Consider the following 24,640-nt stretch of genomic DNA (forward strand, 5'->3'; position numbering starts at 1 on the left):
TTCCCCCACTCCCTACTTCAGTCTCTGGTGTCTTTTCTCCCCTATATATATATATATATATATATATATATATATATAGTGAAAAAAATAGCATAGGCTCTTTGGCTGCACGTTGAACATATGTTTATAAGTCCCAAACGTCGCCACACCAGCATTGGACAGCTGTTTCGGCCTTATTGGGCCTTCATCAGCAATGCGTAGGTGGGCGACGTTTGAGCGAGTGGCGTCGGAAGGTCACGTGGAACGTGATGTCCTCCCGTCAGGGTGAGAAACTCACCTCTGAAAGCCCAGTGCGAAGCCAGTAAAGTATTAAGTGAAAAAAATAGCATAGGCTCTTTGGCTGCACGTTGAACATACGTTTATAAGTCCCAAACGTCGCCACACCAGCATTGGACAGCTGTTTTGGCCTTATTGGGCCTTCATCAGCAATGCGTAGGTGGGCGACGTTTGAGCGAGTGGCGTCGGAAGGTCACGTGGAACGTGATGTCCTCCCGTCAGGGTGAGAAACTCACCTCTGAAAGCCCAGTGCGAAGCCAGTAAAGTATTAAGTGAAAAAAATAGCATAGGCTCTTTGGCTGCACGTTGAACATATGTTTATAAGTCCCAAACGTGCAGCCAAAGAGCCTATGCTATTTTTGCGACCTATCTTCCGCCATGACACCAGCCAAACTCGAGTTGAGGAGCGTTCTCGAGGTAGCACCGATGCTACCTCGAGATTTTCGAGGAATGCACGGAGGAATTCCTCCACTCGAGGGGCGTTTCGAGTCAAGGTCGATTTGTGAAGCGCAAAACCGGCCTCGAGGAGCAGCTCGAGTCGAGTTTCGAGTCGAGGCTCGTTCAAGAATACGGCGGTTAGTCACCAACCTGTGTTAGTCATGACAAAAGCGCATGCGCTGCTCTCTTTCCCTTGTACATAACCCTCTCCCATATATAAAGCTTGTTCTTGTCACCAAACCCCAGTCCCGTCGAAGGCAGCGCTGACTGCCGAAACGTCGTCCCCTATCCCCATATGTGTTAATAAACTCTCCTTTGTGTTTTCCTGTAAGCTCTTTGTCGTCTTCTGATTTTTCCTGCTTATATATATATATATATATATATATATATATATATATATATACATATACATGAAGGTGCGGCGACGTTTGGGACATATAAACATATATATATATATATATATATATAGGTAAAACAACCTTTGAAAGGCCCGTGTACCGTATCTGTAAACGACAACATCCGGGCACCAAAATGTTCATAAAACAGAGTACGACGAATATCAATGTGAGGTTCTATGAGATGAGGTTCTTCGTGCTTTGTTAGACGCTGCTCTTGATGAAATGCTCCAAACTGGTGCAGTTCAAAGGTCCCAGAGCCCTTGGGCGTTTCCTGTCGTCCTGGCTCCGAAACGTGATGGTACGGCTAGGTTATGCGTCGACTACCGTCGACTTAACGCAGTAACTGTAAAAGACTCTTACCCCTTTCCGTCCATCGAGTCTATTATGTATTCCCTGGGCAACGCTACAGTGTTTTCAACGCTTGATTGTAGTAGAGGGTTTTTGCAAGTCCAAGTTGCCCCGGAGGATGTCCCGAAAACAGCCTTTACCTGTCATAGGGGTTTGTTTGAGTTTGTACGGATGCCTTTCGGTCTGTCTAACTCTCCCGCCAGTTTCCAACGGCTAATGGATACCGTATTCGGAGATGCGAAGTATAACTTCGCGATGGCGTACATGGATGATGTCGTAGTGTTTTCCAGAAACTTTCAGGAACACTTGGAACACCTGTCAATCGTCCTTGCAAGGATGAAGCAGGCGGGGCTAACCATCAACCCCCGCAAGGTGCAGCTGGCATCGCCTAGGATCAGCCTTCTCGGCTTCATGGTGGACGGAGGAACCATCAGTCCTAGCGATGACAAGCTAAAGGCGATCATGGAGTATCCGGTTCCCGGTAACGTAAAAGCCTTGCAGCGTTTCTTGGGTATGGTTGGTTTCTACAGACAATTCATTCCTAATTGCGCTGAGTTAGCGCAGCCGCTTAACCGGTTGTTGCGCAACGATACACCCTGGCAGTGGGGAGAGGAGCGCGAACGATCATTTCGAGCTCTTTCTCACGCGATCGCTAATACGGCCAGGCTATATTTGCCTGACCTGGACAAACCTTTTGTAGTGCAAACAGATGCTAGCGATTATGGGGTTGGCGCAGTTCTCTTGCAGGAGCATGACGCAATTCTCTGTCCAGTGGCTTTTCCGCAGAACGGAATTACTCCGTCACGGAAAAGGAGTGCTTGGCGATTATCTTCGCTCTCAGGAAGTTTGATCTGTACCTGGACGGCACCACTTTCACTGTCCAGACTGACCACCAGGCACTTTCTTGGCTGCAGCGGCTCCGCAACCCATCTGGACGTCTTGCCAGGTGGGCCCTGATGCTACAAGGCTACTCCTTCAACGTGGAGTACAGGCGGGGCTCGACGAACGTGGTAGCAGACGCGCTTTCCCGTGCGCCTCTACCGGAGGGGGGAGAGGAAGGCACCGAGGCGCCTTCCCAGCTCCTCGCAGAAGCACAAGTGGCACGAGACGTATCTTCGTCTTGGGGCACGGTCGTGAGCAGAGAGCAGCTCCTAGACGCTCAGAGAGCGGACGGCCTTTGTCAGCGGGTGTCTCTCAGCTGAGCAGGACTCGGCAGGCACCGGAACGACTGACGGACGGCACGACTCCTATCTGCTGGGCGAGGATGGCATCCTGTTCAGATACATACCCCAGGCGGATGACGATGACGGCTCATCCCCATTCAGAGTCGTGGTGCCACGGAAGTTGCGTAAGTCTTTCATACGTTACTTTCATGATTCGGCCTTGGCAGGTCACAGCAGTGGCAGGAAAACTTATGAAAAGTTATGTCGTGTTGCGACATGGCCAGGAATGAGGCAGGATGTAACAAAGTATGTTCGTACTTGTCCCGTATGCCAGAGAGCAAAACCCCGTGGTGGTTTACCCCCTGGGCGCTTACAGCCTATTCAGAGTGATAGGCCCTGGCAGATAGTTGCTTGTGATGTGATGGGACCGTTTCCACGTAGTCCTAGAGGTAACCAGTATTTGTTTGTGGTTACTGATCATTTCACGAAATGGGTTGAGCTGTTTCCTCTCAGGACGCTGACTTCCCAGAGAGTGTGGGAAGGACTACTCGACACCTTTTGCCGGTTCGGGTTTCCTGCTCAGCTCATCACAGATAACGCTGCCTACTTTACAAGTAAGGTGTTCTCAGATTCTTGCGCTGTCTTAGGCATTCAGCACAAGAAGACTTCCCCATATCACCCTCAGGCTAACATTACCGAACGTGTTAATCGGAACCTGAAAATGATGTTGGTTGCTTTTACTAGTCAGCACCACCGTGATTGGGATCTTCGCCTGGCTGAACTGGCGTTCGCTACACGGACAACAGTAAACAGATCTACAGGCTTCACCCCGGCGTTCCTGAACTTGGGACGAGAGGCCCCTTTTCCAGTGGAGAATGCTCTGGGCCTCCGGGATGGTGCTACCCGGCCTCCTTATTCAAGGTTTGCTGAGGACCTCCGGAGTCGACTGGACGATGCAGCCCGGACGGCTCGGGAGAACCTGGACGTCGCAAGGTTGGACCAGGCTCGCCAGTACAACCGTGGACGTCGGAACCTCACCTACAGCGTCGGTGACCTCGTCCTTCGACGGACTCACCCGCTAAGTGATGCGTCACGAGGCTTTGCAGCTTCACTCGCAGATAGGTGGGATGGCCCCTTCGAGGTAAGTGCGTGCTCCTCCGGCCTCACTTACAGGCTTCGTCGTTATGACACGGGCGAAGAAACTGGGCCAGTACATATCTCGGACCTGAAGACTTACCACCTCCGAGACCCCGAGAGTGAAGAAGCAGACGGTCAGCTTCCTCCTCAAGACCTGGACCAGGATCCCGTTCCCGGACCCTCCAGTCGCTACAGTTTGCGTCCCCGCAGGCGGCGCACGTAGCTGCCACTATCTCCATCTCTAGAATCTAGTGCTTGTGATTTAGTTGGGAATTTACTTGGGTGATTTCGAGTATCATTTACTTGTTCCACGGTCTCCCAAGGTAGTTTAGAGGGCCTTGCCGACCCTGACGGCTGGGAGTTTCCTCCTGACCCTTCTTTCTCGTTTTCTGTTTAGTATGTCTCAGCAAGCAAATAGGCCAAGGGGTCGGACAGTTCCGGCAGCCCGTTCCCAACCTCCAGGCCCAGCTATGACAAGCCAGCGGCGTTCCCACTCGGTCGCGACGTGGACCGTGGTCTCCGAAAACAAGCCGATCTCCTGGGTCTCCCGGTCGAAGTGGTCCTCCCAAGCCAGACCTCTTCGCGGCACTGACCCGAACCTCGTTCCACCTCCATTCCGCGGGCTCACGCTTGAGGATCGGCACCCTGCGGATCCGCCCCTGCCCCTTTCGGATGAAGAGCGACGTCTCTTGTGCCCAGTATGTTCGGTTCCCGAAATCAACCGGAAAACGCATCGCCGGGGACCTCTTCATCGCACAAAGTCAGAGGCTGCAAGAGCCGTATCGTCGGTCGGCACGGACGTCAACGCAGCGCTTCAGGTCCTCCAACGTCTTCGACCCGACCTGCTCAAGGACGCCGGGCGTCCGTCAGTGCCTCAGAACCGTGCTGCCCCATCAGCATCTGATGATGTTATCCTGGACATGATGGACTTTTGAATTTCGTTATGTTGGACAGTTTGGGGACGGGGGAATGTGGAAAACTTTAGTTTTGTTTTGTGGCAAGAGATAGCGCTAGATGCGCTATCCCGGAAGTGATGTGATGTAGCCGCAGATAAGGACGTCTACAAAAGCGCGGCGACTGAGGTGAAAAAGGGGGTGTACGGTTAGGAACCCGGCTGGCAGGAGCTCTTTTCGTAAGCGAGGTAGGAAATAAATCTTTGTTGTTGGTGATTACGTTTTGTCGTTGCTGTGCTTTCCTGGCGGGTGCGGCGGACGGACGGACGCCCCGAGGTTGTGGAAACACGGGTTTCCACAATATATATATATATATATATATATATACATATATATGAAGGTGCGGCGACGTTTGGGACATATAAACATATATATATATATATAGGTAAAACAACCTTTGAAAGGTCCGTGTACCGTATCTGTAAACGACAACATCCGGGCACCAAAATGTTCATAAAACAGAGTACGACGAATATCAATGTGAGGTTCTATGAGATAATCGGAACTGCAAAGTGCATACCACAACTAACACCGTCTTTCATTGTTTCTCGTAATGAATTCTTCTCTTCTTTACCAAAAGCTGTTTTGCGCATTTGCGTGTTCATGAACTTTTTTGTTTTTCAGAACGCAAAGCCAAACAGCCCATTAATACTGTGGCTGCAGGGTGGACCAGGACAGTCTTCACTTTTGACCGCGCTTCTGGAGAACGGCCCGATAGGCGTCGATAAACACGGAGCGCTATACAAACGTGCCGTAAATCTGCAAGATGCCTACGATGTTCTCTACTTGGATGAACCTGTTGGAGCAGGATACAGTTTCACAATGAATCTGACCCACGGTTTCCCTAGGAGCCTCGAAGACATGGCAGTTGCAATGGAAGATTTCTTGCGTCAATTCCTGTGTTTGTTCGCTGAATATAACGAAAGAGACTTCTACGTGTCTGGAGAATCTTACGGTGGTATGTACGTGTGCATGCAGCTCATTCTGTGAAAAATAGTGCGTGACAAAGTTGCAAACCCCTTCCTTTTTTTCTCTCTCTCTCTTTTTTTATTTATTAAGACCTGCTGCAGCTCTCGCCGTGCGCATTCACCGCTTGGCACAGGAAGGGAACCAATTGAGCCTCAACCTCAACGGAGTCACGCTCGGACCAAAGAGTCATATATATATATATATATATATATATATATATATATGTGTGTGAAGCACAAGAACACGTAATTCATTGGTAGATAAGGGAGTGGAAGAGCGTCCTTTTGTGCTTCACCGCGACGAGCCGCGACAAAAATATGCAAACCGAAACCAATTAATTACGGCAACAAATGACCCGCTTCCGTGGCAGATCTTTATCGAAAAGGTGTCCACTGAAGGTCCCAAAAGGGGTAGTATACATTTTAACGCCGACTCTTCCCTGATTTAGAAGTTATATGTTTTTCAAGAAACTCACTTGAATTTTTATTTAAATAATGAGCGCCTCCCACTCATTCACACGGTGCGCAACTTGTAGGTAGTATCAGACAGATACTTGCAAAACAGAAAGTTATTCGATTGGTGCACCCGTTCACGAATTATTTAGCCCGGGGATTTAACTGAGACACCCTGTATATGGAAGAATGCTGCAAACGACACAACGATAGTGAGGTAATAGTCAAATTAAGGACAAGCAAGTTATGTTGTGAAAGTATGAAAGGCCCCTTGCAAGCCTTTTCTCCCTCCCTCTCTCTCTCTCTCTCTCTCTCTGTTTTTTTTTTTTTTTTTTGTCTTTGTACATCTTAGACTCCCTATAATGAATCCAAACTGAGCAATGCTTCGCAGAACATCAAAGTCAGAGAACGTTATTTTGCCTCATATTTAGTTTCTGTTTCGTTATGAAAGCTGAACGTTTGTTCAGATCATGAATATCTACAACAAACTAACTGTAGAACTGTTCTGAGACTGGAACACAAACAAACGCAAGATGCCTAAGAACTTGAAATATGACTCGACGGGCCATCGAGAGCTGAATGGTTCGATTCCCGCCGGTGCTTGACTTTTTCGACGGTGCTATGTTTCACGTCACTATTCACTTCGTTTCAAACACTCAGTGCACAATCCGAGCCCGCTATATCATGTGTGAGGAACGTTGTGTCAGCAGCAATGGAGACTGGCCCAGTGGCCCTCATAATTGATTATGCGCGGAAAACGGTTTGGGGATAAAATATAAACAGCTGTCCGCGCGGTTAGCGCGCTTAAGATATCAAAATGCTGCTTAACCCTAGTAAAAATTCCAGCTGGAAATGCAGTGGGAATTCCAGCTGGATTATTGGACTGGTTCCAGCCTGGAATATAACTGAATCTAGCCTGGAAACAGGTTGGTTCGGGCCTGGAATTTAACTGGATCTAGCGAGCGTAAACGGGCTTGTCCCAGGCTGGAAACAGGCTGCATCCAGCCGGAGAAAGAGTGGTCTAGAACCAGTTCCACAGTGGACACCGGCTGGAACAAGGCTGGATATGCATCAGGTCTCCGACCGGAATATCGTGTCCCGATGTAGGAGTGCTTGCACTTCAGTCTATACCTTCTGGTGGAACCCATTTTCAAGGCAGGAGGTTCCGCTCAAATAGAAGCAACTTATAGAAGATAAATTGCTGCACAAAGCAGAAACTGGAAACACGCTAACAAATCAACAAAGTGACAATCAGCAATAAATTCATATATTTATTTTAATAAGAATAACTAATACCCCATAACACGTATGATAACAAATATACAGTCGGACCTCGTTTTATGAACCCTCGATATACGAATTCCCTCAACTTACGAACGGCTCCACAGGGAACCAAACTTTTTCCGTGTATTTTGACCTCGTTTTACGAACCCTCGATATCCGAACTATGAACGGATTATTAGGGAACGGACCCAAAGTAGCCAAGCCATTCTGACCTCGATATACGAACGGGCGTTATCAACGTACAGAGGACAGGCCAATGGACCGGAGGATAATGAAAGTTCCTCAGTACATGCTGCCAAGGTCAAACATACAATGTTCTAACGTCCGTACGTTCCACAAACATGATTCACCATTTCCTGAAAGAATAATTCGGATGTTTACAGCCGAACTGTTGTGAGTTTGAACCAGGTCTCCGAGATGGAAGCCTCTTGCCATTCCAAGAGAAGGAGTTCAGTCCTGACAGCCGGTGACAAGCGTGATATTTGCCGTTGGAAACAGTCTCATCCGCGCGCGATACGGTACTTTGAGGACCGGGTGGATGAGTCAAGTGTCAGACTTCTGTCATCTCTTCTAAACAGGATAGACCCTGCAGAAAGTATGGTGCAAAGCACAATTACGCAGTATTTTCAAAAATAAAACTTATTCAAATCAATTTCCCGTGTTTTTGTGAAGTATTTGTACACTGCACACCTCGGACCTCGATTTACGAATACCTCGATTTACGAACGATTTTCTGAGAAACGAAGGGTGTTCGTAAAGCGAGGTTTGACTGTACTACAAATAGTGTACATACAGCAACAGTGGCAACACTATAAGACGATAATGTGATATCACACAATTTGATGCAAAGTTTGATACACGCATGTGCAAAATCACAAAGGTCACTTGTCAAGCGCTCGTTCTCATTTAACTGTCCGACAAAGTAAGTCTGTCCCGTGCAAAGTAAGTCATTGTCCCGGGACAATGACACATCATGATGGCAGCTCCGACAACTATAGATAAGTATCGGGTCACTACTGTACCTCCTGGTTCAGATTTAGGACTTGAGTATCAACCATACTGCCCTCGGCGGCATTCCTTTGGTAGAAGTCACTATTTGAAAGTTGGCTTCACCTAACATTTTCGTGTATTGCGGGTGAGCCCACTGCAAGGAACGCTGATCGTTGCTGAAACCTTCGTTTCCTCGCTGTTTAGCGTGATTTTGCTGATTTCTTTCTCCATTTTTGGTACTAACCAAGTTCATGATGTCTCGGGTTAATTTACTGAAGTTAGGTTAGATTAATTGGGCCATGGCAGCTTGCTTTGCCCCCAAATTCGCTTCGATAATGAAGTCGGGAGGGCGAGGCAAGCTGCAATGGCCGCACTAATCTAACCTAACTGATCACTAAACAAAGCCTATGATGTCTTAGGTTAGTTTAGTGAAGTTAGATTAGATTAACAGGGCAATATGGCAGCTTGCTTTGCCCCCAAAGCCGCTTCGATAATGCAGTTGGGAGGGCGAGGCAAGCTGCAATAGCCGCACTAACCTAACCTAATTCATCACTAAACAAAGCCTATGATGTCTTAGGTTAGTTATGAAGTTAGGTTAGATTAATACGGCCATGGCAGCTTGCTTTGCCCACAAAGTTGCTTCGAGGTTGGGAAGGAGATTCAAGCTACCACAGCCGCACTGATCTAACCTAATTTATTACAAAACAATTCTATGATGTCAGATTGAAGTTGGCTTTCCCGCAACACACATAAATGAATCGAAAAGTTCCGCAACATTTACAAACATACAATTACTACTCCTGACCCCCCCCCCCCCATACTCCCATACTCCTGACCCCCCCTTCCGCGAAACTGGGTTGGCGAGCCTTTTTGTTCACAATAACACCTTAAACTGTTCTTAAACGGTTAGAGGTCACTTATCCGTCTTCCCAGCTATTCATTGTACACAGACATGTGGCACCATATCTCCTTCCCCTTCCCTTTCTTTGTACAGCAGTATGTTTAGTCGTGTATATGTCTATACTATATATGCTTATGTGTGTCACCACTTCACTTTGTACCTGAGGAAGCGTGGACCTCCACGCGAAAGCTTGTACAAATTAAACTTAAACAAAAATCTTCAGTGTCGGTTTCTGTATTTTGTTTATGTGATCTACAGGACTTGACTCCCCTCTTCGTATACGCTTCTGAAACATATAATTCCGCAACAATAAGCGTTCGTTGAAGTGGGCTTGCCCGCAGTACACAGAAATATTAGGTGAAGCCAACTTTCAAATGGTGACGCCTACCAAAGGAACGCCCACACGCGGCTTACCTTTTGTCGTAATAGAGCTCGTGCACGGGTTCAGGAACAAAATGCATAACGGAGCATACGACTACACAACTGCAAAGACGTTCACATTTTTATACGGTCGGCGAAGGTCAAATGCAGGAGGGAACACCTAAATTTTCCCAGTTCACAGCAGATTCTGAGTTGATGCCGATGGCGGTTAGTCGCATTTTACGATGAGAGCATTATGGCTATAGTTTCGGTTTGACAGACCGAGAAAGCACGTCTCGCAGTGTCAAGCCAATCAAGAATATCTTTTTTTTTGCAATCTAGTCATGTAAGTGGAGTTATGTGCCTAACCTTGCACACTTTTCGGTATTTATTTGTTTATTATTTTATTTATTCATTTTTATTATTATTTTATTTATTTATTTTATTATATTTGGGCATAAATACATTATTTGCACACATTTGTGAACTTAATTTCGGCGTTTTGTTTGCTTTATATAAGCCAAGATTATCTTCACAGCGTTCACAGCCAAGAATCTCCCACAACCCAGCGTACTCGCTGGAACATCCCATTCCCAGCTTGGCTTCAGCAGGGAACCATCCTGGTTTCCGAATGGAAGTTAGATGGATTCAGAATGGAAATTCAAACAGCACTGGACGCAGCATGGAAACAGCCTTGGCCAGCCTAGCTCCAGCCTGGAATGGCTTTTCCAGGCTGGTTCCACAGTGGATCCAGGCTTTTTTTTTTACTAGGGTTGTGCAACACACAGTGGTTCAGTGTTGTAACGTGACTCGACATTCCATGGAGGTGATATATGCCCTACGGTTTATTGTGCAAACTCGGTTAGTACCATGCCTCGCTGAGCGCCTGCAACGCTGCGAAAAATACAGCTAGCATGTACGGCACCACCAGTGCTACTGTCATTATCTTTACCGCACCCCAGTTCAGTGTCATCACAATGAAGTGGTCTTCCAGGATGGCAAACACTCCTCCTCTGCGTACCTTGAATGTACGACGCAGTTGGGTGATCAAATTTTGTCTCGATTGAAAATCCATTCTCGTCTTCTGCCGGCATGAACCCCTGTTCGGATGTAGCGCTTCCGATGCTTCTTCGCGGTAACTACTTGTATTACTTACGTCAACTTCTTCGGGATGCACCATCGTCTGTGGACTGGTAACGCTAGACTGCGACTCAATTTCTTCGAGTAACGAGTTGGCAGTTGACCTGGACATCTCAATGGTGATGTTCTGCGGATCTGCTATGTCGTGGTACCTCGACTGTGAGATTTTGAGGAGAACCTGATGAAGATTGTCAGCGACGAATTCTAGCTGGCCCGTTGGGAGGTGATATGCTAGACTGCTTTGGGAACGAAGTTCTGTAAAAGTGTCGTTTGAAGACCGCTTTCGCACGTCGTTTAGAACTGCTTCGGAGCTCGACACGATGAGGCACAGCGAGAGAACCTTGACGAACATTTATGTAAGCAGCAGTTGTCCTGTTGGAATCACGAATTCTTCCTCTTCGTCCCTGAGGACCACCGCTTACTTCGTTGTTATCACTTTCACGTTTCTTCTTCAGATTTGCACTGTATCAATGTATCGTAGTTACACGTGCCGAAGATCCTTCGCGCGGCCTTTCATGCCGGCTTCCAAGGCTTTTCACGGCTGTTTTTCATCGAATGATTGTCAGCGTTGCAATTGCACCATCGCTCAAATAACGTCCAGGTCTTCCGTGCGAAGTGACCTACAACACATCCTCGTGGAACCGTTATCAGCAGTAGCGCTTTGTCCATTCAGCACTGTGAAACTTCCCTGCACTTGTTCAAGCCCACAGCGTCAGGAACAGGGTCTACATGTATTGGTATACTCTAAAAACTAATAGGTATCGGTAACAGGCAATTGGAGTAGATTTACGAATCTTTCTTCACACGCACACAAACTTCACACGCTCCGAATCAACCGACACTCAGAACGATAGTTTTCTCTTTTCGGTTTTGTTAAGAATAGGAAGTGCACACCTTTTTTTTTTTTTTTGTATATCTATTAACATACAGCCTGTGTTTTTTTCTTGTATCCTATAGATACTTTTTATAATAAAAAAAACTGTATGAGAGCAGCATAGATGTCGATTTTATACGGTTGAGCTCTACGACCAGGCGGACACTCTCTCGAAAACAGCACGTTGCAGGACTAATAATTACCTAAAATTCATTAATTAACTCTTTAATTGAAGAATTTCGGGCAAAAGTGAGATAGCAGACTGGGCGAATAAAGCCATTCTTCTTCGCAAAATTGGCGCATAGCTTACTGGCAATTAGCCACGGAACACTGATTTAATCCCGAGAGCTTAACACACTATATGAAAAACACCGAGCAGATCATATGTAGGAGATGATTGAGAATAAGATGACGTGAGATAAGCCGCACCCAGAAGGACGACCAAACGAGAGGATGGAAGAAAGCGTGAGGGAAATGCCTTCCGAACGAAAGGGGACGACCAAGAAGTTGTTACGTTAAAGAGACTATGAAATGATTTTTTTCTCGCTTTCATTAGAAAGAAAACATTTTCTTGAGTCTAGAACCAAAATTTTACCTTCTTCATGCGAGGAGTATTCTCGGGAGCGAATTTAAACGAAGCGGCGAGGGCAGTACTGCTGGCGCCGCGCTGTAGGAAACTAACGCGCGGAAACACAGCGAGCAACTTGGCGGGACCACGGCCCGGTCCGCGACACGTCATCGTAACGTGTCGCGGTCCCGCCGGGAGCATGCGCCGTAGGACCCCGCGTATGTGTTCATCGGGAGTGGAAATCTCCATGACGCCAGCTTCTGGGCGATCGTCGCAGTATATCGCAGTCGCATCCTGTGGTTTTCGCCGACATGCCGAGACGATGTTGGATGGTTGGTTGCTCTAATTCACGTCAATATTCGCCGGGTATCCAATGTCATATGTTTCCCAGAGACGAGACGGACAGCTTTTGATGCCACGAAGCAATCGGACCGCCGGAACGGAAAGACGGTGCCATCGACTGCTCGTGTTTGTAGCGAACATTTGCATGATTGCGATTATGAAGGGGACGCTGAATATCTTCAACGTACTGGATAACGAGCTCAGTGTCGTATGAATGAAAGTGTAGCACCATCACAATACGTGTCCTCACCGGGGAAAGAACATCCACCTAAACGGCGCAAAAGTGTGAGTATACTTTTCGTTATTGGGGCTAACAAACATCTCTCAGTCCGTGTGGTCCAAATGCTATCACATATTTGAGGAATGCGTAAATGGGTTAATTCTCATCTGCGTGACTTGGAATCTCGCGGCTGCTTACGGCACACAAGACGGAGAGAGAGAGAGAGTAAAAGAAAGACAAAATCGAAGTTACCGAATCTAGTCAGTAAACTCCTCAAGTGTTACACTGTTGATAAAAACAGACTTCGTTTAGCATGATCTTAGAAACCGTACTGTTACAGAATATTTATGTAATATATTGAACATATGAATCCGTTCTTTTCTCTTCACTCATCTGCTTTCATGTTCATGTTTACAGGTAACTTCCTCGGCGGGGCCTGAAACCCCCGAGGTGAGACAGCATGATCACTGCAACCCACAATTCAGAGCAGACCAATGTTGTGCAGACTCATTCCAGATTCCTCTTTGCAGCATTGTCTTGTCTACCATTCGGGCTCAGTGTGTTGTTGACAAGTTCTTTTTTTATTATTTGATTTCAGTTTTCTTCAGCATGTGCACAAATATGATATTGAGGGGGACATCTTCTTGTTTACACCTGAATAAGCTAGGATGCTTTTAAGAGGTGCACACTTTTGTTCCTTACCTTATAATCATTACTCAGGTGGATTACTACATCCATTTACATTCACCCGAACTGGAGTTGCATACCATGTTATTCAATTTCTTCTCTCAAACCAGGGCGACCCGTGTGTATTTCAGATGAAGTCTTTCACCAGGGTAACATGCCAGAAAAACTACAGCAAGTGCTCCGCAGTTCACCTCTAAAATAAATAAACCTAAGTTTGATGCACTATGTCCTCACGAGATTTTGTTCCTGCTACAACTCTGCACTTTGTTTTACATTACCAAAAATAACCTTACCAACCATGACCATACCAGTGGTGCTCTGCTGTGTTCAACTTGCTTTGGGCGTCCTGTAAAGCCTGTGCAGCTACTTGAACCCTTATTTGCTAGTAACATTGGTGCCAATACAGCTGTGTGACAGTGTAAAACAGAATACATCCTGTGTTTGCATATGCATAAAAATTATGCATGTGTAGCATATAATGTGTATATTTCGATGTTACAGTTGTGATGTGATGTGATGTGAATAAAGAAAAAAATGGGGATGTAAGTTTCGACGAAGTCAAACTGGCTACCCCAGTACACTTAATACAGAAGGTTCAATCTGATGATGAGATGATGAAAACGCAAAAGGATGATGTCCAGAGACGAACAGAGATGATAATTGAGTTCAACATGTAGGTCAAAAGTTCAAGAGCTGCGCCCAAGTTAGAGTAAAGTGGCGGAATCACCGGGGGCACACACAGGACACATCACACATTCACCGTGTCATAGGATGTCCATAAGCCCGGTTGCATGCAAAAAGTCTTCAAGTGCCCTTAGCGCCTTGTCGGACGAAGGAGGACCTAATAGTTTCGTGATGTCGAAGGCTCGGGAGTCCAAACGAGAGAGGCTTGTCTCTAATGCCCTTCGAGCATCGACGTACTTCTGACACCTGAGAAGGATGTGTTCTACATCCTCTACAACGCCACACTCACTACAGTTCGGAGAGTCTCGCTTTCCGATTTTGAAGAGGAGACGTGCGCTGTACGGTACATTGAGCCGTAGCCTATGTAGGACAGTTGTCGTTTGTCGCGTAAAGGAAGGTGGTACTCGAAAGCGTAACCGTGGGTCGACCTTATACAGAAGCGAATCCCGAGCCGATCCTGTTAACCAGGAGGTATTGCACATTCTTTGTTTTAACTCGTTCAGCATTCGCCCCGCGTCACCCTTGGTGAAATAAATGGGCAACACCTGGGCGCGCCTTAGTTGAAGAGCCCGGCGTGCAGCAGCGTCCACAGCCTCGTTACCTGCAATGCCACAGTGGCTAGGGATCCACTGCATTTGGATGTCATGACCTTTTAAAACTGCTGCATGGTGTGCGTGTAGATGTTACAGTTATTAGGTCTTATGTATATTAGTTATGGTACTATTTGAACTAAATGCCGACATTTCAGCTATTTGAGCCTGGTGCCCTCATCCTTGACACATATACAAGTGAGTCCACATCCTCGGTGGAGCCTGCACAGCTGAGGACTCTGTCCAGGTGGCAAATTGAACCGTTCTTTTACAAAGAAGGCAGATTTCTGCCAGAAAACCAAAAAGCAGTTTATTTGAAATAGTACAAATTTCTTTTCGTCTTTTAATTGCAAAATATAGGGCATGTTACGTGACTACTGGGTCTTTTTGCTTCTTTCCAGGTACCTCAACTGGTGACTTCAAGCCTATGTAACACAATAGCATAAGGTGGCGATGAAGCAGGCGAGCTGGTGTCGTTAGTTTGTGTCCCTCAGTCCCGGGGTTATGGACGTATTAATAATATTAGAAACCTGGTTGAACAATAAATTTGTTAAACAACAAACAGTTCTCGGAAATAAATACGATGTGCAGAATACTCTTACAGAATACGCTGCAGTTGAGTTTCTGTAGGCATGGTTATTGTATGCTAACTGTTCAGATTTACGACGTGCTCAACATTGAATACCTCATAAAACACAAGTTCTTGCGTGAAACATATTCTTAGGGAAACAACAAGTTCTTCGCCGGAAGGAAATACAACCAGCCCGTCCCGTCTGTAGACCACGAAATGCAGAGTAAATCAGAATCGATTGAAAGCACGAAGCTGCTTTAAATAATAATAGTAATGATAACGAAGAACACGAGTTGAAACACAGTACAACAAAACATTACACTACCCAGGAAGGGAGTTGCCTCAGGACAGAAGCCGCCGATATTTCGAACAGAGACTGTTCTTCTTCTGGTCTGGTCTGGTCTCCCAGTCTTGTACCGTAACTCGTGCAAACAAATCAAGCAACAAAGGGAGACAGCTTCCAAATATCACAGTCGCACTCCAAAACGCACTTGCTTTGTTGTCAGATTGCCAACACGTAAATATAACTGCAACTGACGTAAATATAATTGCAACGCCAGGCATCCACCAGACACTTTCCATTGGTAACGACGCTACAACTAATACAACGTTGCGGTGAATCCCTAGAGACCACGTAACTCGTCTGCAGAAACCTCGTAGCCACGGAGATACTTGGCTTCCTTGTTGTGAAGGGCAGCCGAGCAGAAGACGATTACATTCGATGAAAAAGTGCAGCTCACACGTCATACCTGCCAGCGCAAGTGCAGTAAACAATTCACACACAAAAGGCTGTTCATTATAGCGTGTTATCCGAACGCCTGCGACCAAGCCAAACGTAATGCTTTACCCCACAGACGCGACCGGAGACCTTGTGACCTTCTAGATGCGACTGGCTGGAGCCAGCGGCAGCGGGCTCAGCCCACAGCTCGCCATAGAGCCCATAGTTTTAGATAATTCAGGCAACACTGGGCATGCAACCAATGAAAATGAACTATGATGCCTACCATTCGACCAATCAGGAGTCTTTCAGTTTGGCTCGCTTTTCGGCCCGGTCCTGGCTACCATCGGCTTTTACTTTTACTGGTTTTCATGCCTGACGCTCGTTATTCCGTAATTCCAAAACAACAAAGCAAATTTTCGACAAAATACACATTTATTTGAAACAACGTACTGACTCAATAGTCTGACACAAAAATACACCGTGCGTACAGAGTCCAAATCGTTGCGTTCGTTGACCAAGTTCCAACTCGCTACTCCTAGATGCCAGCGACGCTCACACGAGTGCATGCGATTTCACGGTGAGCATCTCCTAGCCGCCGGCTCTAAAGCGAAACACACCACCTCCAAAATACTGTCGCCACCGGCGCGCCCGCTCGGGGGATCTCTGATTGGCTACACATTATATGTGTATATATTTGGATGCTCATTGGTCTCCAAGAACTGTCGTCAGTTTCCTTCGCGCTGATTGGGCGAGAGTCATTTGATTGAGGCGCGAGTATCCAAACGGTCGGTCGAACGGAGGAGAAACAAAAACCAGTGGAGTGCAGCTGTAGCTTCCACAGTTTCGCCACGAAAACCACAGCCCCCCTTGACCACGTGATCATCCGTAACGAATCACGACAAAGTAGCCGGAAAACGGCGCCAAAAAGCGCGCGCTGGCTGATCGAACTGCGCATGTGCGCTGCGTGCTCTCCCCACACCCTCTCACTCGAATTCTCTTTCGCCCCCTGTTCCGCGCTTCGCCAGGCCATCTGCTAATATTATTGAGAAGAATAAAATGAAAATCCAGAAGACGAAGGAATTCACATTTACAAATTTATTGACACGGTAAACATAAACAAGAAGCAACATTTGAATGCAAGTAAATCTACACGATTATTACAGAATACTGCAGAATAAATAGTGCCGAGCAACAGAAAGCGTGACTATCATATTATACAATTCTTAAGGGAACCTATTCGGTTTTTTGTTTTGAGACGGGTGGGCCACACCTGGAGGTAGTGCAATGCCAGGGCAACCCTTGACAGTGCCGAGGCGAGCTTCAGACACACTGGAGAAAGTAGATAGTATTATTATACACATATATAGCACGTGATGAGTCGCAGAAGCCATCCGTTTCATCCCAGCACAACTGTCGAATTTTCGGGTGACAGAGGCCACATGCTCGCGGATCGCAGGGCCACGAACAGCTGTCAGTGTCTGAATGAAAAAAAAAAAAGGAACCTGTTAATGATATGGTAAACCCGAGCACAGGCAACGTTAATTGACAGAATACGCTCTGTAAGACATGCTATCGTTACGCGCCTAATGCCAACTAATGACAAAATTCGAGGAGCCCTGCGTACGCGATGCACGCTGTTTTCTTTTCATGCACACCAGTGTATTAAACATCAGACACATTCAAATAGCGGAACAAAACGCAACAAGTAACGCCACGCAGAATCATCAACCAGATCATGACTGATAACCGGCAGAAAGTGATGTAATACGGGACAAGGCGTACCTCCATGCACACATGTATCATGCATTTGTCTGCACTCTTAAAAATGAACTTCACCGCATAGCACGCCCCTAGCCAACCATAATATCGAATGATATCGTTATCTGCCCTGATTTGTTGAAAACGGGAGGCGTACGCCTTTTTTGTGACACTTATGCTGCTCATAATTGTCACGAAAAAGGCGTACGCCTCCCGTTTTCAACAAATCAGGGCAGATAACGATATCATTCGATATTATGGTTGGCTAGGAGCGTGCTATGCGGTGAAGTTCATTTTTAAGAGTGTGCTTACCTTTCATTCAGGCGTTCGTCCATGGCCCGAACATCTTCGAAATCCACGAAACGAAATCACGGTCTGCTCACATACGTAGACGCCAGCTACACAACGGTCAGACGGGACGGCGCCTCGGAGAAACGAACGCGGGCGAATCTACCGGTTAAATGAGCCTCAGCCAATCATGATCGAGAAAGGTCACGTAGGGGAACGGAGCCAATGGAAAGTAAATAGCCGGAATTTGGCAGGAAATGCCAGCGGCGAAACTATTTTCGCGGCGGCGAAACCCGCTTACTGTGCCTCCTCTGGAAAAACGACGGAGGAGACATCACGACTGTCCGGCCAGGCGTGTTCTCTCGGACTGCAACCGTTGTGCACGCAGATGATAGCGGGTAGTTTGGAGGTTTTGAATGCTTTATATTTAGATTGTGGCGAACTGCTAATGTGAAAAAGGAATGGCGCATCCACCTGATCATCACAACAGCGCGAAGACGAACATGACAGGGAATCCCTGCACCTCCAAAGGACGCAGAAATCGTCCGAGAGGAAGTCTGCACTCTTTCCGACGTACCGCAGGTGAACGGTAAGACAAGTTTGATTACTTTTTGTGACTGGTACGTTAGCGGCGTTTCATTTTGCAGTACATTGCCGTAACTTGTACGTTTCCGATATGCCGCTAATCAAATTATGTGTGGTTATGCTAGTTGCCCTTCATGCACGTCGCAGACGTTCATTCACTGTGATCTACGAACATTTGTAACAAGTGCGCTTTGGTGTTCAAATACGAAATCAAGATCGATTGCCTATTATAGCAGTGATTTTCGTGCAGAGTTACGGATTATCAATAGATTTTTTTTTTTTAGTTCTCCCGCAGCTATGGGCAACAACGACGCACATAGCTCAGCATTGGCTTCTGAACTGCCCTTCGATGTCGAAGCACCTAAAGCTCCAGTGAAGCCTGTTACAGCTGTAACTACTGTAGCTTTTTCGAGGCAGTTCCCGAGGACAAATAAACTTGATTTGTCATACACCATCGGCTTTTTGATTGTCTGCTTTGGGACAGCATGATCGTTGCTCTACAGCAATCGCCGAAGACAAACGGACGAGGCTGGGGGGTAGGGGGAACGAGAGGAGAGACGAAAAACCAGAGGAGAGAAGGGGGGGGGGGGGGGGGAGGTTGAGAAAGCCGGTCGGTCTGCGCATGCGCACTGGGCCCGAGCTTTTTTCCCGCGCTGCAGTTCAGGGACGCTGTGAGTGGCTCCTGGAGATAACGTGGTTTGGGCGCCCGCCATTTTCCCCGGACCATTGCGTAAACGGGAGCTTCCGGCGGATGATCTCCTTTCGTTGGTTGCAGTGCGAAGGTTACAACGAAGCGGGAAATGTTTGTCGCAGGAACACCGAATCCTGTCTCCGTTGTGACTGCATTTGAAAATGAGACTGTGCTCACAAGTGTTCCTCAGGCGTCAGCTCACCACTGCATTCCAGTTCTGAACTCGGGAGACTGTTCGTACGTAGGATACTTGTGTCGGGAAACATCACAACACACGCTGAATCACTTTGACACACGAACAAATCTGCGAACAGACTTCTCTTTGAACAATGCGGTCATACAGTACTTGTGCTGCAACTTACAAGGCACGGGTTTCGTTTCTTTGCTCTGTATTCTTAGCGTGTGAATTTCTTGTACTCAAACCAAATGATATCAGTCGAAGTATACACGGAGGGGCAGATTGGAGGGAACCATAACATGCCACCCATCTCGAAGCGGGATCCCCAGTGTTGATACAATTCGAAGAACCCCTGTCTGACTCCACAGGCCATAACCACAACAAGTGTCGGGTTTAACTCGGTTGCGTTAGAGCGGTCTGGCTCGACGAGGTGGGTGGCTTCGGTGTGTTTATGGTTCGATCCGTTTCCTTTTCTTTCCGTTTGTGTACAACGCTTTGGGTCTCTGTACCACGTGACCTTTCTTCTCTCCCTTGTGAATTATGTAGACCAACTGTTGAGCTCTCGCTCTCTTCTGTCTGAACATGTAACTCAAGGTGAAATACAGGAACGTTTTTTCACCTCTCCACGAGGTTTATCTATCTGACGAGTCAGTTTTCTTAATCATTCTGATGAGGTCAGAATAGCACTGTCAACTGACATCGTCGAGACGCCGCTGCCGCTTCTCTGTCTTCTCTTCTCGTAACTGCCCGCCAGACCGGCAGCCCGCGAAAGAACGCTCTTTAGATACGGCCGAGTTCTAGCTGACAGTCGACACAACCACCAACAGCTTTGCACAACCACTAATCTTGTCCACTCCGAACACAACACATAGTGAATAACAATGATAATAATAATAATAATGAATAGCTAAGAAAAAGACTGGTGACTGCGGAATTGTTCTGTGCTCCAGATTTATTCACGCTATAGTGGAATGTTGAAGGGAAAACCCCGTAAATGCCCTATGAAAGGTCTTGAACCACAGATACCGGCAGAAGGCTGCCGGTATCCCCTTCCTACCGGCAGAGCGAGCCAATAACCGGCCTGGTGGCAACCCTACTTGGAGAGGTTTACAGCTTTATCTGTTTTTGTGCAGAAACCGAGAGTGATCTTATTACGACTGGAAGAAAATATACCCATCCCTCGTGCTGTGGAATGCGAAAATTTATTTCAGAATGCCACTTAATTCCTCCCATTGTTTCGACTGGCCGCCGAATCCGTCCATGCATCGCGTCAACTGCAGTCAGTTCCATGTACTGTTCGCGTCAGGTGCTCGGTCTAACGTCCAAAATTTTAAAATGATTCAGGTATATAAACTAACGCTAAAGGTACGCTAATATCGGCAGTACTGTACTGAAGCTTCCAAAATTGTGTATTTTAGAATATTGTTGATCTCCCGCTAGAGAAAATTATATCTCCCCCAGCAAACTATCAAATGTCGTATTTGTTCACTAGTTGTAGTATCCTCCTCGTCTCTTCATTTTTTGGTAGGGGTGGGAGATGTGGAAAGTATGAGAAACACTTACACATTATACAGAATGACATTTTTTATCTTGCTATATATGTGCTGTGCATGGGTTTTATGATTCATGCTGTATTTGTTTGGGTCTTGCTTGATTGTATATTTGTATTGCATCTTTTTTACAACTTTCTTCCTCTGCAAGTCAACAACAACAACAATAAATGAAGAAGTGATGATGACATGGGATGTTTCCCCGTGGTAGCCACAGGACACTACCCCACTTCACAGTGGTTAATATGAGAGGATGAATTATGGTGAGATTGAAGCCGACAACAGGTCGGAGTTCTGTTTAGAGCTCTTCGAGGAGTCCAGTGGCTTGCATGAAAGCAAAAAGGGAGCGAAGAGCCCGGCACTGATGCGCAGGGGAGCTCCATGGGCCAAGTACCTTGGACAGGCTGAATGGTCTATGGTCGAGGAGTTCAAGTTGGCGTCGAAGTACCCGACGTTCACACGTGTACCGCTCACAGTCCTCGATGATATGGGGGATCGTAGCTGGGGTGCGGCAAGCTAGGCACAGCGCCGTGTTACTGTAACCCAGCTTAACACGGAACACAGGGGTGAAGGCGACGTTGAGTCGTAGACGCCGCAGGAGTGTCGTAAAGCTGCGAGGGAAGCCACCTGGCATCCTAAATGATAATGACGGGTCCACTGCATGGAGGAGCGACCATTGAGTGATGTCATGCAGCCATTGCTGGCGGGCCAAGGGTGACACCAACGCAGACAAGTAGGAGCGCCTATCCCCGTTGGAGAGGATAATGGGCACGGCTCTGGAGATACGGTGGGCCGCAGCAGCCGCCAAATCTGCCTCTTCGTTGCCCTGAATGCCGGTGTGGCCGGGGACCCACTGTAGGGTCACCGGGTGTCCCTGTTCGCCGAGAACCTTGAGCGCCGTCAGGATACTAACAACCACCGGGGCCAACGAGCCGCGGATGCCCATGGTTCCTACACATTGCAGGGCTGATTTTGAGTCAGTGTATATCACCCAGGAGCGGGGAGGGTATTTGGAGACAGACTTTAGAGATAACAAGATGGCATACAGCTCCGCAGAGGTCGACGAAGTGCGATGTGACAGGCGGAACCCACATGATAGTGACTCATCCGGTATGACAAAGGCAGCGGAGGAGCCATCCGACGTAGACAAACCATCTGTGAACACAGCCGTGCGGCCTCTGTACTTTGTATCCATCATTTCCAAAGTAGACTGCTTGAGAACCGAAACGGGGATCTGGCTCTTCGGCCCCAGGAGGCCAGGGATGTGTGTCGAGAGGGATGGGCTCGGCAGTGTCCATGGTGCCACTGAAGGGGCGGTCGGGGCAACAGTGAAGATAGGGATGTTTCCAGATGTTGCTGTAACACATAGCGAGAGTTTACTGTTCTTCCACCTACGTAACTTTTGAACCAGAGGATGACGCCGGTGGTGAGCGAGCAACCGTAGGTAGTGTCGGATGGTTTCTCTTCGGCGGAGGACATCGATGGGTATTTCCCCGGCGTCGGCGATCACCATCCGTGTCTCAGCGCTGCGCGGGACACCAAGGCACGTCCGCAGGCTGCGTGCCAGTGTACACCGAAGCTTGTGTTCAGACGTGGCTGATTTACCGTGCAATACGGGCAAGCTGTATAGCAGGGAGCCGCGAACCAGAGTTTTGTGGAGCACAAGAAGATCCCGCTCAGTGCAGCCCCAGCGCACGCCGGCAAAGTGGCGAATCACATTCCCCCAGCGCTGAGCCTTTGAGATGATGAAGTCAATGTACCTTCGCCACGACAGGTTGTGGTCCAGGATAACACCCAGGAACCTGTGAAACTTGACTTGTATGAGGGGGCAATCCCCAATCCGTAGTTGGAACCTCCGCATCTCTCTTCGAGTAAAAGGAAGGACAGCGCTTTTTTCGGTGGAGATATCCATCCCCGCGTTCAAGAAGAAGTTGTTGATGGCATCCAGTGCTCGTTGCAACCGATGTTGAATTGCCGGCCGGGACTTTCCGACAGTCCAGATACACACATCGTCCGCATATATGGAGAGATTTACTCTCCTCGGTAGACATTCCTTGAGATCAACCATGACAATATTAAATAGTAACGGGCTTAGGACACTTCCTTGCGGGACACCCTGCGGAACAGCAGTCTTTTCTGTGTCACCCTCGCCTGTTCTGACAAAAATTTTCCTTTGGCTCAGGAAGTTGGAAAGCCATGCAAGCGCTTTCCCAGGCACTTGCGACCGGAGTAACGCATGAAGAACACCGGTGTGACTTACGGTGTCTGCAAGTCAAGTTGTGCTTTATACTCTTAGAAAATCGCGTTTTTATAGCGAGCCAAAATGCATGACTACTCTGGATGCATGACTACTATACATCTTTATTTGTAGACGATGTTTATGCTCCTTTTACGGACTTAGGACATTCTGCCCTCGGCACCTTCTGTATTCTGCACATTCTGTACCAAACGCAAGACCGTATACACACCATGTAGATGTGTCTGCGGTCTTACGTTTGGAACAGAAGGTGCAGATCACGGAGGGCATAAAGCAGAATGTGTTACGTCCATAAAAAGAGCATGAAAATTAAAACTGCGTTTGTTCTTCTCCTATTGGAATGCTATATGACTAGCAATAATGATCTCTTCACAGCGATATGCCTTATCATCACTAAAACAACTTAACTGGACAAAAAAGTAGAGAACTCAGACTTAACATAACAAAATAACAAGTTTTACTCAGACGTTTCGTCCGTCATGCGACGGACGTCATCCACAGTAGAAGGTGAGGCGAAGAAACACAGAGGATGACACAACGCATAGCGAGAATTTCGGCCAAAGCAATCAGATCAATGAAACGAAGTAGTCGAAAAGGTACCAGCAGCTGCCAGTGAGGTGTAACGGTAGGATCTTCAGAACGCATACCCGTTGGGAGCGGGTTCAACTCCCGCTGCTCCATTTCATTGACAATATTCATTATATTGCGCGCATTTCGGGTCAAACAGCGAGGATACAATGCATTTTGTTCCTTTTGCACTCAGTTTTCAAAGGCGTAATGCCTTCAGTTTCAGTTGTGAACATGTTCACAGTTTACGTTCTCTCTGTTTTTCTTTTTTGTTGTTGTTTTTTTTTTCTGTTCTTCCTTCCTCTTATCTCTATCATAGTATACCGCCAGAGAGAGTGATTCTTCAGCTTTAGTCTTGTGTTCTTCATTTTTCTTTTCCTTTTCCTTCCTTCTTTTTGGTTTCTTTTGCTTTCTTCTTTCCTTTGCCTTTTTTGTCTTCCCCCTTTAACTTTTTTTTAAAATAACAAACCGACATCCATCTGGCTTACTTTTCCTTCCTTTTTTTTTCTTAATAAACATACCCCCCGCCAGAGTACTTACTTCGCGGTGCGCCCTTGCCCCCCCCCCCCCCCGGGAAAATGAAAACTCTCCGTCTCTGCTTGAAAGCCAATGGACGTTACAAGCTGCACTCAACTTTGTTCACATACCTGAAGAAAGAAAGCCTTTTGACTGTGATGTTCGGTGTTTCTTTAACATGGCT

The sequence above is a fragment of the Ornithodoros turicata genome, chromosome 1 (genome assembly GCF_037126465.1).
Source record: "Ornithodoros turicata isolate Travis chromosome 1, ASM3712646v1, whole genome shotgun sequence".
In the NCBI taxonomy this organism is placed as follows: Eukaryota; Metazoa; Arthropoda; class Arachnida; order Ixodida; family Argasidae; genus Ornithodoros; species Ornithodoros turicata.